We start from the raw sequence: 15,674 nt of genomic DNA, 5'->3' as shown, positions 1-15,674 counted from the left end.
GACTCCTGTGGCGGGCCAGGGCAGTGCACGCTGACACGGTCGCCAGGTGTACGGTCTTTCCTCCGATACATTGGTGCGGCTGGCTTCGGGTTGGATGGGCATTGTGTCATTGTGCGGCTTGTTTGGGTTGTGTTTCGGAGGACGCATGGCTCTCAACAGTCGCCTCTCCTGAGTCCGTACAGGAGTTCCAGCGATGAAACAAGACTGTAACTACTACCAATTGGATACCACGAAATTGGGGAGAAAAAAGGGTTGAAAATACAACAACAAAAAAGTCTGTTGTCAATTTATTTACTGTAAAATAGCAATGTATCTGGTCAAACCCATTTTTTCCCAAAAGTTTAAGCGTTGGTAACAGCTGGTAACAGGGGGCTTTACTATCCTTAGGTAGGGGAATAACTTTTGCTTCCCTCCAGGTTCTGAGGGCACACACTTTCTAGCATGCTTAAATTGAACATGTGGCAAATAGGAGTGGCAATATATGAGCACGCTGGGACAGAACCTGAGTGAGGGCAGGGCTGGTGGTGCCACAGAATCCTGCCATTAAACATTTACTCTCAAATATTGATTATACAGAAGCAGGATATTTTCTATTTTTCTATCCAAGTATGAACTTCTGTAGGCTCCAGGGTCTTGTATACACTCTCCTATGGTGCAACATAAATTATCCCTGCTTGAAAATTAAAGCACTAAATAGAGAAATACACTGAGCATACCCCCCATCAAAGCTTTCACCTGGATTCACCTGGTCGGTGTATGTCATGGAGAGAGCAGGTGTTCTCAATGTTTTGTATATTCAGTGTATATACAAGTTTCAAGATTTATTGTCACATGGACTAACTAGTACAGTGAAATGCCTTTCTTGTTCACTCTTTCACAACAATGCAGTAGAACAATAAAACAAATATTACAATGTCAAGTAGAACAAAAACACACAATAAATACAAATAAGAAGAACACGAGAAAGTAACTAAGCTATATACAGGGTCAGTTCCAGGGTCAGTGCCCAGACCATATTTACTATGTGCAGGGATACTGGAGAGTTAGGGTTAGATATGTAAAGTTGTAAGGTAGCCTAGTGATTAAGAGCCTTCATACCTTCCTCCTGGCTACTCCTACCTCGGCCAACAGCTCCGCCCCCCGCAGCTACTCGCCCAAGCCTACCCAGCTTCTCCCAAATCTAGATAGCAGATGTTCTGAAAGAGCTGCAAAATCTGGACCCGTACAAATCAGCTGGTCTTGACAATCTGGACCCTCTATTTCTGAAACTATCCGCCGCCATTGTCGCAACCCCTATTACCAGCCCGTTCAACCTCTCTTTCATATCGTCTGAGATCCCCAAGGATTGGAAAGCTGCCGCAGTCAGCTTCAAAGGGGGAGACACCCTGGACCCAAACTGCTACAGACCTATATCCATCCTGCCCTGCCTATCTAAGGTCTTCGAAAGCCTATTCAACAAACAGATCACTGACCATCTCGAATCCCAACGTACCTTCTCCGCTGTGCAATCTGGTTTCCGAGCCGGTCACGGGTGCACCTCAGCCACGCTCAAGGTACTAAACGATATCATAACCGCCATCGATAAAAGACAGTACTGTGCAGCTGTCTTCATCGACCTGGCCAAGGCTTTCGACTCTGTCAATCACCATATTCTTATCAGCAGACTCAGTAGCCTCGGTTTTTCTAATGACTGCCTTGCCTGGTTCACCAACTACTTTGCAGACAGAGTTCAGTGTGTCAAATCGGAGGGCATGTTGTCCGGTCCTCTGGCAGTCTCTATGGGGGTGCCACAGGGTTCAATTCTCGGGCCGACTCTTTTCTCTGTATATATCAATTAATGTTGCTCTTGCTGCGGGCGATTCCCTGATCCACCTCTACGCAGACGACACCATTCTGTATACTTCTGGCCCTTCCTTGGACACTCTGCTATCTAACCTCCAAACAAGCTTCAATGTCATACAACACTCCTTCCGTGGCCTCCAACTGCTCTTAAACGCTAGTAAAACCAAATGCATGCTTTTCAACCGTTCGCTGCCTGCACCCGCACGCCCGACTAGCATCACCACTCTGGATGGTGCCGACCGAGAATATGTGGACTTCTATAAGTACCTAGGTGTCTGGCTAGAGTGTAAACTCTAGGGACATCAGAGACTGTAACGTTCTTTGCTTCACGGAAACATGGCTCACTGGAGAGACGCTATCGGGGGCGGTGCAGCCAGCGGGTTTCTCCACGCATCGCGCAGACAGAAACAAACATCATTCTGGTAAGAAGAGGGGCGGGGGCGTATGCCTTATGACTAACGAGACATGGTGTGATGAAAGAAACATACAGGAACTCAAATCCTTCTGTTCACCTGATTTAGAATTCCTCACAATCAAATGTAGACCGCATTATCTACCAAGAGAATTCTCTTCGATTATAATCACAGCCGTATATATCCCCCCCCAAGCAGACACATCGATGGCTCTGAACAAACTTTATTTGACTCTTTGCAAACTGGAATCCATTTATCCAGAGGCTGCATTCATTGTTGCTGGGAATTTTAACAAGGCTAATCTGAAAACAAGACTCCCAAAATTTTATCAGCATATCGATTGCGCAACCAGGGGTGGAAAAACCTTGGATCATTGTTACTCTAACTTCCGCGACGCATATAAGGCCCTGCCCCGCCCTCCTTTCGGAAAAGCTGACCACGACTCCATTTTGTTGATCCCTGCCTACAGACAGAAACTAAAACAAGAGGCTCCCACGCTGAGGTCTGTCCAACGCTGGTCCGACCAAGCTGACTCCACACTCCAAGACTGCTTCCATCACGTGGACTGGGACATGTTTCGTATTGAGTCAGATAACAATATTGACGAATACGCTGATTCGGTGTGCGAGTTCATTAGAACGTGCGTTGAAGATGTCGTTCCCATAGCAACGATTAAAACATTCCCTAACCAGAAACCGTGGATTGATGGCAGCATTCGCGTGAAACTGAAAGCGCGAACCACTGATTTTAATCAGGGCAAGGTGACTGGTAACATGACCGAATACAAACAGTGCAGCTATTCCCTCCGCAAGGCTATCAAACAAGCTAAGCGTCAGTACAGAGACAAAGTAGAATCTCAATTCAACGGCTCAGACACAAGAGGCATGTGGCAGGGTCTACAGTCAATCACGGACTACAAGAAGAAATCCAGCACAGTCACGGACCAGGATGTCCTGCTCCCAGGCAGACTAAATAACTTTTTTGCCCGCTTTGAGGACAATACAGTGCCACTGACACGGCCTGCAACGAAAACATGCGGACTCTCCTTCAATGCAGCCGAGGTGAGAAAGACATTTAAACGTGTTAACCCTCGCAAGGCTGCAGGCCCAGACGGCATCCCCAGCCGCGCCCTCAGAGCATGCGCAGACCAGCTGACCGGTGTGTTTACGGACATATTCAATCAATCCCTATACCAGTCTGCTGTTCCCACATGCTTCAAGAGGGCCACCATTGTTCCTGTTCCCAAGAAAGCTAAGGTAACTGAGCTAAACGACTACCGCCCCGTAGCACTCACTTCCGTCATCATGAAGTGCTTTGAGAGACTAGTCAAGGACCAGATCACCTCCACCCTACCCGACACCCTAGACCCACTCCAATTTGCTTACCGCCCAAATAGGTCCACAGACGATGCAATCTCAACCACACTGCACACTGCCCTAACCCATCTGGACAAGAGGAATACCTATGTGAGAATGCTGTTCATCGACTACAGCTCGGCATTCAACACCATAGTACCCTCCAAGCTCGTCATCAAGCTCGAGACCCTGGGACTCGACCCCGCCCTGTGCAACTGGGTACTGGACTTCCTGACGGGCCGCCCCCAGGTGGTGAGGGTAGGCAACAACATCTCCACCCCGCTGATCCTCAACACTGGGGCCCCACAAGGGTGCGTTCTGAGCCCTCTCCTGTACTCCCTGTTCACCCACGACTGCGTGGCCTCGCACGCCTCCAACTCAATCATCAAGTTTGCGGACGACACAACAGTGGTAGGCTTGATTACCAACAACGACGAGACGGCCTACAGGGAGGAGGTGAGGGCCCTCGGAGTGTGGTGTCAGGAAAATAACCTCACACTCAACGTCAACAAAACTAAGGAGATGATTATGGACTTCAGGAAACAGCAGAGGGCACACCCCCCTATCCACATCGATGGAACAGTAGTGGAGAGGGTAGCAAGTTCCTCGGCATACACATCACAGACAAACTGAATTGGTCCACTCACACAGACAACATTGTGAAGAAGGCGCAGCAGCGCCTCTTAAACCTCAGGAGGCTGAAGAAATTTGGTTTGTCACCAAAAGCACTCACAAACTTCTACAGATGCACAATCGAGAGCATCCTGGCGGGCTGTATCACCGCCTGGTACGGCAACTGCTCCGCCCACAACCGTAAGGCTCTCCAGAGGGTAGTGAGGTCTGCACAACGCATCACTGGGGGCAAACTACCTGCCCTCCAGGACACCTACACCACCCGATGTTACAGGAAGGCCATAAAGATCATCAAGGACATCAACCACCCGAGCCACTGCCTGTTCACCCCGCTATCATCCAGAAGGCGAGGTCAGTGCAGGTGCATCAAAGCTGGGACCGAGAGACTGAAAAACAGCTTCTATCTCAAGGCCATCAGACTGTTAAACAGCCACCACTAACATTGAGTGGCTGCTGCCAACACACTGACACTGACACTGACTCAACTCCAGACACTTTAATAATGGGAATTGATGGGAAATGATGTAAATATATCACTAGCCACTTTAAACAATGCTACCTTATATAATGTTACTTACCCTACATTATTCATCTCATATGCATACGTATATACTGTACTCTATCATCGACTGCATCCTTATGTAATACATGTATCACTAGCCACTTTAACTATGCCACTTTGTTTACATACTCACCTCATGTATATACTGTACTCGATACCATCTACTGTATCCTGCCTATGCTGCTCTGTACCATCACTCATTCATATATCCTTATGTACATATTCTTTATCCCCTTACACTGTGTATAAGACAGTAGTTTTGGAATTGTTAGTTAGATTACTTGTTGGTTATTTCTGCATTGTCGGAACTAGAAGCACAAGCATTTCGCTACACTCGCATTAACATCTGCTAACCATGTGTATGTGACAAATAAAATTTGATTTGATTTGATTTGATCTCACTGACCATCCCTAAAGCCAACACCTCATTTGGCCACCTTTCCTTCCAGTTTTCTGCTGCCTGTGACTGGAACGAATTGCAAAAATTGCTGAAGTTGGAGACTTTTATCTCCCTCACCAACTTTAAACATCTGCTATCTGAGCAGCTAACCGATCGCTGCAGCTGTACATAGTCCATCGGTAAATAGCCCACCCAATTTACCTACCTCATCCCCATACTGTTTTTATTGATTTACTTTTCTGCTCTTTTGCACACCAGTATCTCTACCTGCCCATGACCATTTGATAATTTGACTCCAGTGTTAATCTGCTAAATTGTAATTATTCGCCTACGTCCTCATGCCTTTTGCACACAATGTATATAGACTATTTTTTTTTTTTTTATACTGTATCGTTGACTTGTTTATTGTTTACTCCATGTGTAACTCTGTGTTGTTGTCTGTTCACACTGCTATGCTTTATCTTGGCCAGGTCGCAGTTGTAAATGAGAACTTGTTCTCAACTAGCCTACCTGGTTAAATAAAGGTGAAATAAAATAAGAGCGTTTGGCCAGTAATTGAAAGGTCGCTTATTCGAGTCCCCAAGCCGACTAGGTGAAAAATCTGTTAATGTGCCCTTGAGCAAGGCATATAATCCTAATTGCTCCTGTAAATTGCTCTGGATAAGAGCATCAGCTAAATTACAAAAATGGTGAGGTGACTAGACATCAGGATATATGAATGGAGTGTCCGTGTGTAGAGTGAGACAGATAGTCTGTGTAGATATTTAGCAGTCTTATGGCTTGGGGATGGAAGCTGTTCAGAAGCCTGTTGGTGTCAAATGTGATGCTCCGGAACAGAGAGAACATTCTATGGCTTGTGTGGCTGGAGTCTTCAACAATTTCCTGGACCTTCCTATTGCACCACCTGATATAGAGGTCCTCGATGGCAGGGAGCTCGGCCCCAGTGATGTACTGGGCTGTCCGCACCCCCCTCTGTAGCTCCATGTGATCGAGGGCAGTGCAGTTTCCATACCAAGCAGTGATGCAGCCAGTCAAAATGCTCTCAATGGTGTAGCTGTATACTGTATATGGACAGAGTATCCCTATTGAAGTCTAGAAATTATTGTGACAGCTCTACGTGGTCCATATTAGGACATCATCAGAGTCACATGGAGTTGAATACAGAAAAAAACCAATCTGTATAGTGGACAATTCCTTATGTGTAATCATTAATAATAATTATCAAATAGATTGTGGATGGTACCATCCTATCATTATTGACATGTCATGGAAATGTATTCATAGAACTGAGTCCCAAATCTGCTGAGCGAAACTTAAAGTTCAAATTTGCAGTTGAAGTCGGAAGTTGCCATACACCTTAGCCAAATACATTTAAACTCAGTTTAAAAATGTAATTATAATAAAAATTCCCTGTCTTAGGTCAGTTAAGATCACCACTTTATTTTAAGAATGTGAAATGTCAGAATAATAGTAGAGAGAATGATTTATTTCAACTTTTATTTCTTTCATCACATTCCCAGTGGGTCAGAAGTTAACATACACTCCATTAGTATCTGGTAGCATTGCCTTTAAATTGTAGTAACTTGGGTCAAACATTTTGGGTAGCCTTCCACAAGCTTCTCACAATAAGTTGGGTGAATTTTGGCCCATTCCTCCTGACAGAGCTGGTGTAACTGAGTCAGGTTTGTAGGCCCACAAATGTTCTATAGGATTGAGGTCAGGGCTTTGTGGTGGCCACTCCAATACCTTGACTTTGTTGTCCTTATTAAGCCATTTGCCACAACTTTGGAAGTATGCTTGGGGTCATTGTCCATTTGGAAGACCCATTTGCGACCAAGCTTTAACTTCCTTGCTGATGTCTTGAGATGTTGCTTCAATATATCCACATAATTTTCCAGCCTCATGATGCCATCTATTTTGTGAAGTGCACCAGTCCCTCCTGCAGCAAAGCACCCACACAACATGATGCTACCACCCCTGAGTTTCACAGCTTGCAAGCCTCCCCCTTTTCCCTCCAAACATAATGATGGTCATTATGTCCAAACAGTTCTATTTTTGTTTCATCAGACCAGAGGACATTTCTCCAAAAAGTACGATCTTTGTTCCCATGTGCAGTTGAAAACCATGGTCTGGCTTTTTATGGTGGTTTTGGGGCAGTGGCTTCTTCCTTGCTGAGCGGCCTTTCAGGTTATGTCGATATAGGACTCGTTTTACTGTGGATATAGATATTTTTGTACCCGTTTCCTCCAGCATCTTCACAGGGTCCTTTGCTGTTGTTCTGGGATTGATTTGCACTTTTCGCACCAAAGTACGTTCATCTCTAGGAGACAGAATGCGTTTAATTTCTGAGTGGTATGACGGATGCGTGGTCCCATGGTGTTTATACTTGCGTACTATTGTTTGCACAGATGAACGTGGTACCTTCAGACGTTTGGAAATTGCTCATAAGGATGAACTAGTCTACAATTTTTTTCTGAGGTCTTGACTGAATTCTTTTGGTTTTCCCATGATGTCAAGCAAAGAGGCACTGAGTTTGAAGGTAGGCCTTGAAATACATCCACAGGTACACCTCCAATTGACTCAAATGATGTCAATTAGCCTATCAGCTGTTAGCTGTTTAAAGCACATTCAACTTAATGTATGTACACTTCTGACCTGCTAAAATTGTGAGAAAGCAATGTCCTAACCGACTTGCCAAAACTATAGTTTGCAGGACATTTGTGGAGTGGTTGAAAAAACGGTTTCAATGACTCCAACCGAAGTGTATTTAATCTTCTGACTTCAACTATACATGAATTCTCAAAGAACCACATCAAAATGTATCCCCTTTCCCTCCTATACCAAAGTTATCATCATACGTTTAATTGGGGTGCTAAAGGGATGAGGCTCCCTAGTGGGTTGTGGCGTGAACAGTGTTCTGACTGTTTTATCTGAAAGTAGAGTCTGCATGAGATGGAAGGCCCTCTGTAGACTGGTAACCATGGGAAACCGCAGTCAAAAAGGAATTTCCTTATCACCTCACTGTTTATTCAAAGCAGGCTATAAGATAATTCCCCCTAGCAAAAAATGACATTATTTAGCATTTGTAAGGGCAGCACCAGCAGATAGGGCTCCCTTATCTATGTCCTGCACTGTATTAGACATAACCTATTATTAAATGACTTTTCTGCCAAGCATTTTAAATAAATTGCAAATCCTGTTTTTTTTCTAGCTGCATATATTCAGAATTTTGGTGAGTGCTCTCTCCAGTGAGAAATGGACTAGACAATGTAAAAAAAAGTATTTTTTAGCAGTATGCGACTCTGCTACAACAAGTCTGCTTACTTTGATTTCACAAAAAATATTGTCAAACACAGCGAGCAACAGTCCATGTGTCACGCCCTGACCTTATCTTTATGATTTTGTTTAGGTCAGGGTGTGACGAGGGTGGTATGTGTGTTTTTGTATTGTCTAGGGTTTTTTGTACATCTATGGGGTTTTGGTTTGTCTAGATATATGTAGGTCTATGGTGGCCTGAATTGGTTCCCAATCAGAGACAGCTGTTTATCGTTGTCTCTGATTGGGGATTCTATTTAGGTTGCCATTTTCAATTTTGGTTTTGTGGGTTATTGTCTATGTGTAGTTGCATGTCAGCACTCGGTTTAGCATAGAGCCACGTTTGTTCTGTTAGTTTAAGTGGTCTTCGTTAATTAAAGAATAATAATGTATTCTTATCACTCTGTGCCTTGGTCTCATCATTACAACGAACGTGACACCATGATTAACATGTCAAATTGAACATCAACAGCTAAATAAATAAAACCAGATAACTTGATAAAAATCTCCATAAAATATTCAAGATGAGCTGACAATGTGCATACTACATGACACACTATGTGACTATGTGCAGTTCAGTTGCCATCAATAATAATCAAGAGGCTGTGTTTGATGTAGTACAACATGAGATATAGAGACAGAGCTTTGACTTCCCTGTCTTGTGATGAAAGGGCTCCAGCCTCCTGCCACTGGTGATATATTTTGATGCTGAAGAAATTATGTTAGATATCAGTCACATCAACAGCCGAAAGGGAACAGGCAGATAGCTATGAGCTCCTTTCATCTCCAGACCCTTTGTCCTTTGTTAAAAAGGAGTGATCCTACAACCTATCCATTCAAATGAGAAGAGTGTACAAAGCAGGCCTTCCTTACACAAAATTGCCGTTTGAAATCATTCAGAAAATCACTTTCATTTGTCAACAATGCTACAGTACAACTCATCGTACTTGAAGAGATTGTCAACAAACACGAGTAATTCATGTATCACAGCTGTATGAAGGCATTTCGCTAAATACCCCAGACAGTGAATACACCGAAATGATCCATATTTATTTAATTATATCTTGTCACCAGGGATCATGAATGTTTTGACGAAGAAGTGGTCGAATAGCAAACATGCTGTAAACTACCAGAAAATATGTATGAGACAGGTGCTGTTTAAGTTGAAGTACTATTCAAAAATGTAAAACAGTTGAAAATAATGCATTTTATACACATACATTTTGGAATTTAAATAAATCATAATTTGAAAAGTCGATTGGGCCTAGGTCTATTGAGATTCTAGTTCACAAATGAAGGAACACAGGTTGAAAAATGAGGGTAATAAAGATTGCCTCTGAATGTAAGCCAAGTTTGCAATCACTGCTTCCAACTGGGTCTAATGCTCGTGCATGATCCCAGGTGACAAGATAAAATTAAATAAACACGGAGATAAGTATTGACGGGGCCAAAACTAAAATATCCCAAGCCCCTCGTAATGCTTCTGAAAACAGCATACTATTCCAGAACATAATGACCCTTGAAGGAACCCTTCTGTGAGCCAGTAGCTAAATCCAGCAGGCGAAATGTGCGCTGACACTGACAGAGTGGGACAGGTGGCGGAGGCTAGAATAGATGCCATGGCTGATTGATAAAGAGCTAAGGTGTTGCCGGGTTGGCACTCAGTCACTGATGCTCTCTGTGGCCTCTGCCCGGAGCGAGGGGGCATGGCCAGGTCACAGTACCTCCTTCAACTACCACAACACTCATCGCAAACACTCATTGCCAGCCTCCACTTTCATCCACCAGACAAGTGCCTGTGGCAAGCTTTTGTTGTGGGCCTCAGGGTAGGATGGTGTTTGCCACGGTTACAGCTAATAGAGTTCTGGGTACGTGAAGGGTCAGTGGGTCAGCTTGTCTGGTCGCTCTCCGGTAATCTGAGGGGCAGCAGGTAGTTTAGAGGTTAAGCACATTGGGCCAGTAACTGCAAGGTCACTGCTTTGAATCCCTGAGACAACTAGGTGAAAAATCTGTCAATGTGCCCTTTATCAATTAACCCTAATTGCTACTGTAAGTCACTCTGGATAAGAGCATCTGCTAAAATGTACAGTTGAAGTCGTAGGTTTACATAGACTTAGGTTGGAGTCATTAAAACTCGTTTTTCAACCACTCCCCAAATGTCTTGTTAACAAACTATAGTTTTGGCAAGTCGGTTAGGACATCTACTGTGCATGACACAAGTAAATTTTCCAACAATTGTTTACTGACATTACTTCAGTTATAAATCACTGTATCACAATTCCAGTGGGTGAGAAGTTTACATAAACTAAGTTGACTATGCCTTTAAACAGCTTGGAAAATTCCAGAAAATGAGGTCATGGCTGTAGAAGATTCTGATAGGCTAATTGACATAATTTGAATCAATTGGAAAAAATTGTAGTCCTCCACACGTTCTGGTTCATCCTTGGGAGCAATTTCCAAATGCCTGAAAGTACCACGTTCATCTGTACAAACAATAGTATGCAAGTATAAAGACCATGGGACCAAGCAGGCGTCATACCACTCAGAAATTAAATGCGTTCTGTCTCCTAGAGATGAACGTACTTTGGTGTGAAAAGTGCAAATCAACCCCAGAACAACAGCAAAGGACCCTGTGAAGATGATGGAGGAAACAGGTACAAAAGTATCTATATCCACAGTAAAACGAGTCCTATATCGACAACCTCAAAGGCCGCTCAGCAAGGAAGAAGCCACGGCTCCAAAACCTCCATAAAAAAGCCAGACTATGGTTTTCAAATGCACATGGGGACACAGATTGTACTTTTTGGAGAAATGTTCTCTGATCTAATGAAACAAAAATAGAACTGTTTGACCAAAATGAGCATTGTTATGTTTGGAAGAAAAAGGGGGAGGCTTTCAAGCCGAAGAACACCATCACAACCGTGAAGCACGGGGGTGGCAGCATCATTTTGTGTGGGTGCTTTGCTGCAGGAGGGACTGGTGCACTTCACAAAATAGATGGCATCATGAGGTAGGAAATGATGTGGATATATTGAAACAACATCTCAAAACATCAGTCAGGAAGTTAAAGCTTGGTCGTCTTCCAAATGGACAATGACCCCAAGCATACTTCCAAAGTTGTGACAAAATGGCTTAAAACCTGTTTGGCGTAGGGGGCAGCATTTTCACTTTTGGATAAATAGCATGCCCAAACTGAACTGCCTCTTACTCTGTCCCAGATCCTAATATATGCATATTATTATTAGTATTGGATAGAAAACACTCGGAAATTTCTAAAACTGTTTGAATCATGTCTGTGAGTATAACAGAACTTATTTAGCAGGCAACCCCGAGGACAAACCATTCCGATTTTTTTTTTTAAGTCACTGTCTTTTCAATAAGTTTTCATGTGGAATCCAGAATTCTAATCGACTTTCCTGCATTTCCTGCCGCTTCCACTGGATGTCACCAGTTTGTAGAAATTGGTTGAGGTTTTTCCTTTGTGTAATGAAGAAGTACCATAGCTCAGAACAAACGTCACTTCATGTGTACCTTTTTATAGAGGCGCGTAACCAGAAAAGTAGTGTCAGTTTGTTTTGCTCCTGTATTGAAAACAGATCATCCCGTCTTCAATTTGATCGGTTATATACGTTTAGAAATACCTAAAGTTGTATTACAAAAGTAGTTTGAAATGTTTTGGCAAAGTTTACAGGTAACCTGAGATTTTGTAGAGACGTTGCATAAATTGGAAGCTGTGTTTTTCTGGATCAATCGTGCCAAATAAATGGACATTTTGGATATACATAGACAGAATTAATCGAACAAAAGGACCATTGGTGATGTTTATGGGACATATGAGTGCCAACAAAAGAAACTCGTCAAAGGTAAGGCATGATTTATATTTTATTTCTACGTTTTGTGTCGCGCCTGCAGAGTTGAAATATGCTACTCTCTCATTGTTTACTGTTGTGCTAACATCAGATAATAGCATCTTATGCTTTCGCCGAAAAGCCTTTTTGAAATCTGACATGTTGGCTGGATTCACAACGAGTGTAGCTTTAATTTGCTATCTTGCATGTTAGATTTTTCTAGAAATGTATTTGAATTTGGCGCTCTGCATTATCCCTGGCTATTGGCCATGTGGGACGCAAGCGTCCCGCCTACCCCAGAGAGATTTTGGAGTGGCCATCACAAAGCCCTGACTTCAATCCTACAGAACATTTGATGGGCAGAACTGAAAAAGCGTATGCGAGCAAGGAGGCCTACAAACCTGACTCAGTTACACCAGCTCTGTCAGGAGGAATGGGCCAAAATTCACCCAACTTACTGTGGGAAGCTTGTGGAATTCCACCCAAAACGTTTGACCCAAGTTTAACAATTTAAAGGCAATGCTACCAGATACTAATTGAGTGTATGTAAACTTCTGACCCACTGGGAATGTGATGAAAGAAATAAAAGCTGAAATAAATCTTTCTATTATTCTGACATTTCACATTCTTAAAATAAATTGGTGATCCTAACTGACCTAAGATGGAATTTTTACTAGGATTAAATGTCAGGAATTGTGAAAAACTGAGTTTAAATGTATTTGGCTAAGGTGTATGTAAACTTCCAACTTCAACTGTAAATCTGTGGACATTAGCCCCAGCACCAAGGTTTTGCCCTCTGCATGAGATCTCACAACTGAGATTGAACAACATGTTGCAGCTTCATTTGGAGGAAATGTCTCATTATTGTAGCTGATGCCATCAGGGCAGTTTTGCACGCAATCATTAATATGAAAGTCTGTGGCTTTTGAGTTACAGAACTGTACAAACCACCAAATGTCTATGGCAAGCAGTTTTTTTGAGTCATCAGACATGTTAAATGTTTAGCTGACAGACTGGTCTTATTCTTCACACAAAAAAATATCTGCCAAATTGGCAGTTTTTGTGGAATGGAGAAAGACTTAAACTGTGATTCAGCACTAGTCCCTTTTCACACATGAATTGAGTAAGTTATCCTCTCTGAGTGAACTCTGTTAATAATTCCCTTCAAGTTTGTTCCGAAGATTGACAAGGAGGAACATGATTAGCAGTGGTGGAAAGAATACATTTGTTATATTTGAGTAAAAGTAAAGAAATGACTCAAGTTAAAAGTGAAAGTCACCCAATAAAATACTACTTGAGTAAAAGTCAAAGTATTTGGTTTTAAATATACTTAAGGTATAAAAAGTAAATATAATTGCTAAAATATACTGAAGTATACTTAATATACTTTTGGGGTGGCATTTAGCCTAGTGTTTAGAGTGTTGGGCCAACAACCAAAAGGTTGCTGGATTGAATCCCCGAGCTGACAAAGTAAAAATATGTCGTTCTGCCCCTGAACAAGGCAGTTAACCCACTGTTCCCCGGTAAGCCGTCATTGTAAATAAGAATTTGTTCTTAAACTGACTTGCCTATTTAAATAAAGGTTACATTTAAAAAAGCTAAATAAATCATTACATTGTCCTGTTAGGCATTAAAAACGTAACAAGTGCATGGAGTAAAAAGTACATCATTTTCTTTAGTGATGTAGTGTAGTAAAAGTTGTTAAATATAAATAGTCAAGTAAAGTACAGATACAAAAACTACTTCAAAACCTTTTAAGGACCGGACCCTTAGGCCACAATGTATTATTCCAGTTTAGGCCCAATTTAGATTTCGGACACTAGATGGCAGCAGTGTATGTGCAAAGTTTTAGACTGATCCAATGAACCATTGCATGTATGTTCAAAATATTGTATTTAGTCTGCCCAAATGTGCCTAATTGGTTTATTAATGCATTTTCAAGTTCATAACTGTGCACTGTCCTCAAACAACATCATGGTATTATTTCACTGTAATAGCTACTGTAAATTGGACAGTGCAGTTAGATTAACAATAATTTAAGCTTTCTGCCCATATCAGATATGTCTACGTCCTGGGAAATGTTCTTGTTTCTTACAACCTCATGCTAATCACATTAGCGCACGTTAGCTCAAACATCCTGCGGGGGAGACTCTGATCCTGAAAAACCAACATACCTGCATAAAGATGCTTCTGTGTTAAATCAGGTAAAAAAAAGGTATTTCTCCCAAACTTAAACTCTCATCCAAGCTTAGACGATTATCTCTAATGCTGGTCATGGACTGACATCACTTAATACCACTCTACTTCCTTCCCCCAACTCCCCTGACTCTCCTCTCTCTCCTGTCTAGGGGACGTTCATTGGTATGCAGGGGATGTGGGGCAGCTAATATATCAACATACAGTGCAACTGAGACTACCTAGTCATTGCAAAGGAAGCTGTGTTTCTACTCTGCCCTCTCTGGCCTTCTTCTTCCTCCCCTGTGGCTACTGTTGTTTTTTCTCTTGGTTGTGGACCATTAACTGTTGTACTGTAGCCTATTCCATCATTAGTTCTGTAGTTGGCCTTGTTGAATACATTTCCAATCATTCTTAGACTGGGTGGTATCTTGTAGGGGGGGAAATAAATATCTAATTTGCATTCAGGTGCTTTCTAGACTTGCCACTGACTGTAGGAAATATTCAGGAAGTGTCAGATAGCCAAACTGCCACCAAGCAAGCTATAGTTGGATTGAAATTCTTGGTTCCATAAGTGTCTTTGTCATAGCACTAAGGAGTGCAGAAAAATACATTTAGATTTAAAACGCACAAATGAAAATGTACTTTTGTCACATAATAGGGCAAATGCTAATTTATAAATGTCAGGTGCAGTGGTGCTGAGTTATTTGGTTTATCTCTTTCAGGAGTCACCATGAGGAATAACATAGGTTTTTATAAGATCCAGGCAACATTCTGAGCTACAGCTTTGATATGTACAGTCCATTCTGTAAATTCACTGGATCTGTTGATATTTAGACAAACTAATAGATGGCTGACTTTGTTCAATATCCCTGCATTTATTTGATAACATTGTCTCATAATCAATATACCAAATTATTAGTCACTTCCTCTGATAGAGTACAATAATTATTGTTTCCCCATCAATACATTATGAAAGGGTCAAGTGTGATCAAACGCATGTCTTTTAGTGGGGTGCAGGGCTGAAAAAAGTTGGTATAAATTAAATAGAGCCCGCACACTCATAAGCTCCACCACGTACCCTTATTCACACAAAAACAACATTTAGGCCCTGCAAGGATCAAAACATTG

This window comes from Oncorhynchus clarkii, chromosome 12 (genome assembly GCF_045791955.1).
Source record: "Oncorhynchus clarkii lewisi isolate Uvic-CL-2024 chromosome 12, UVic_Ocla_1.0, whole genome shotgun sequence".
Classification (NCBI taxonomy): Eukaryota; Metazoa; Chordata; class Actinopteri; order Salmoniformes; family Salmonidae; genus Oncorhynchus; species Oncorhynchus clarkii.
This window is presented reverse-complemented; position numbering follows the sequence as displayed.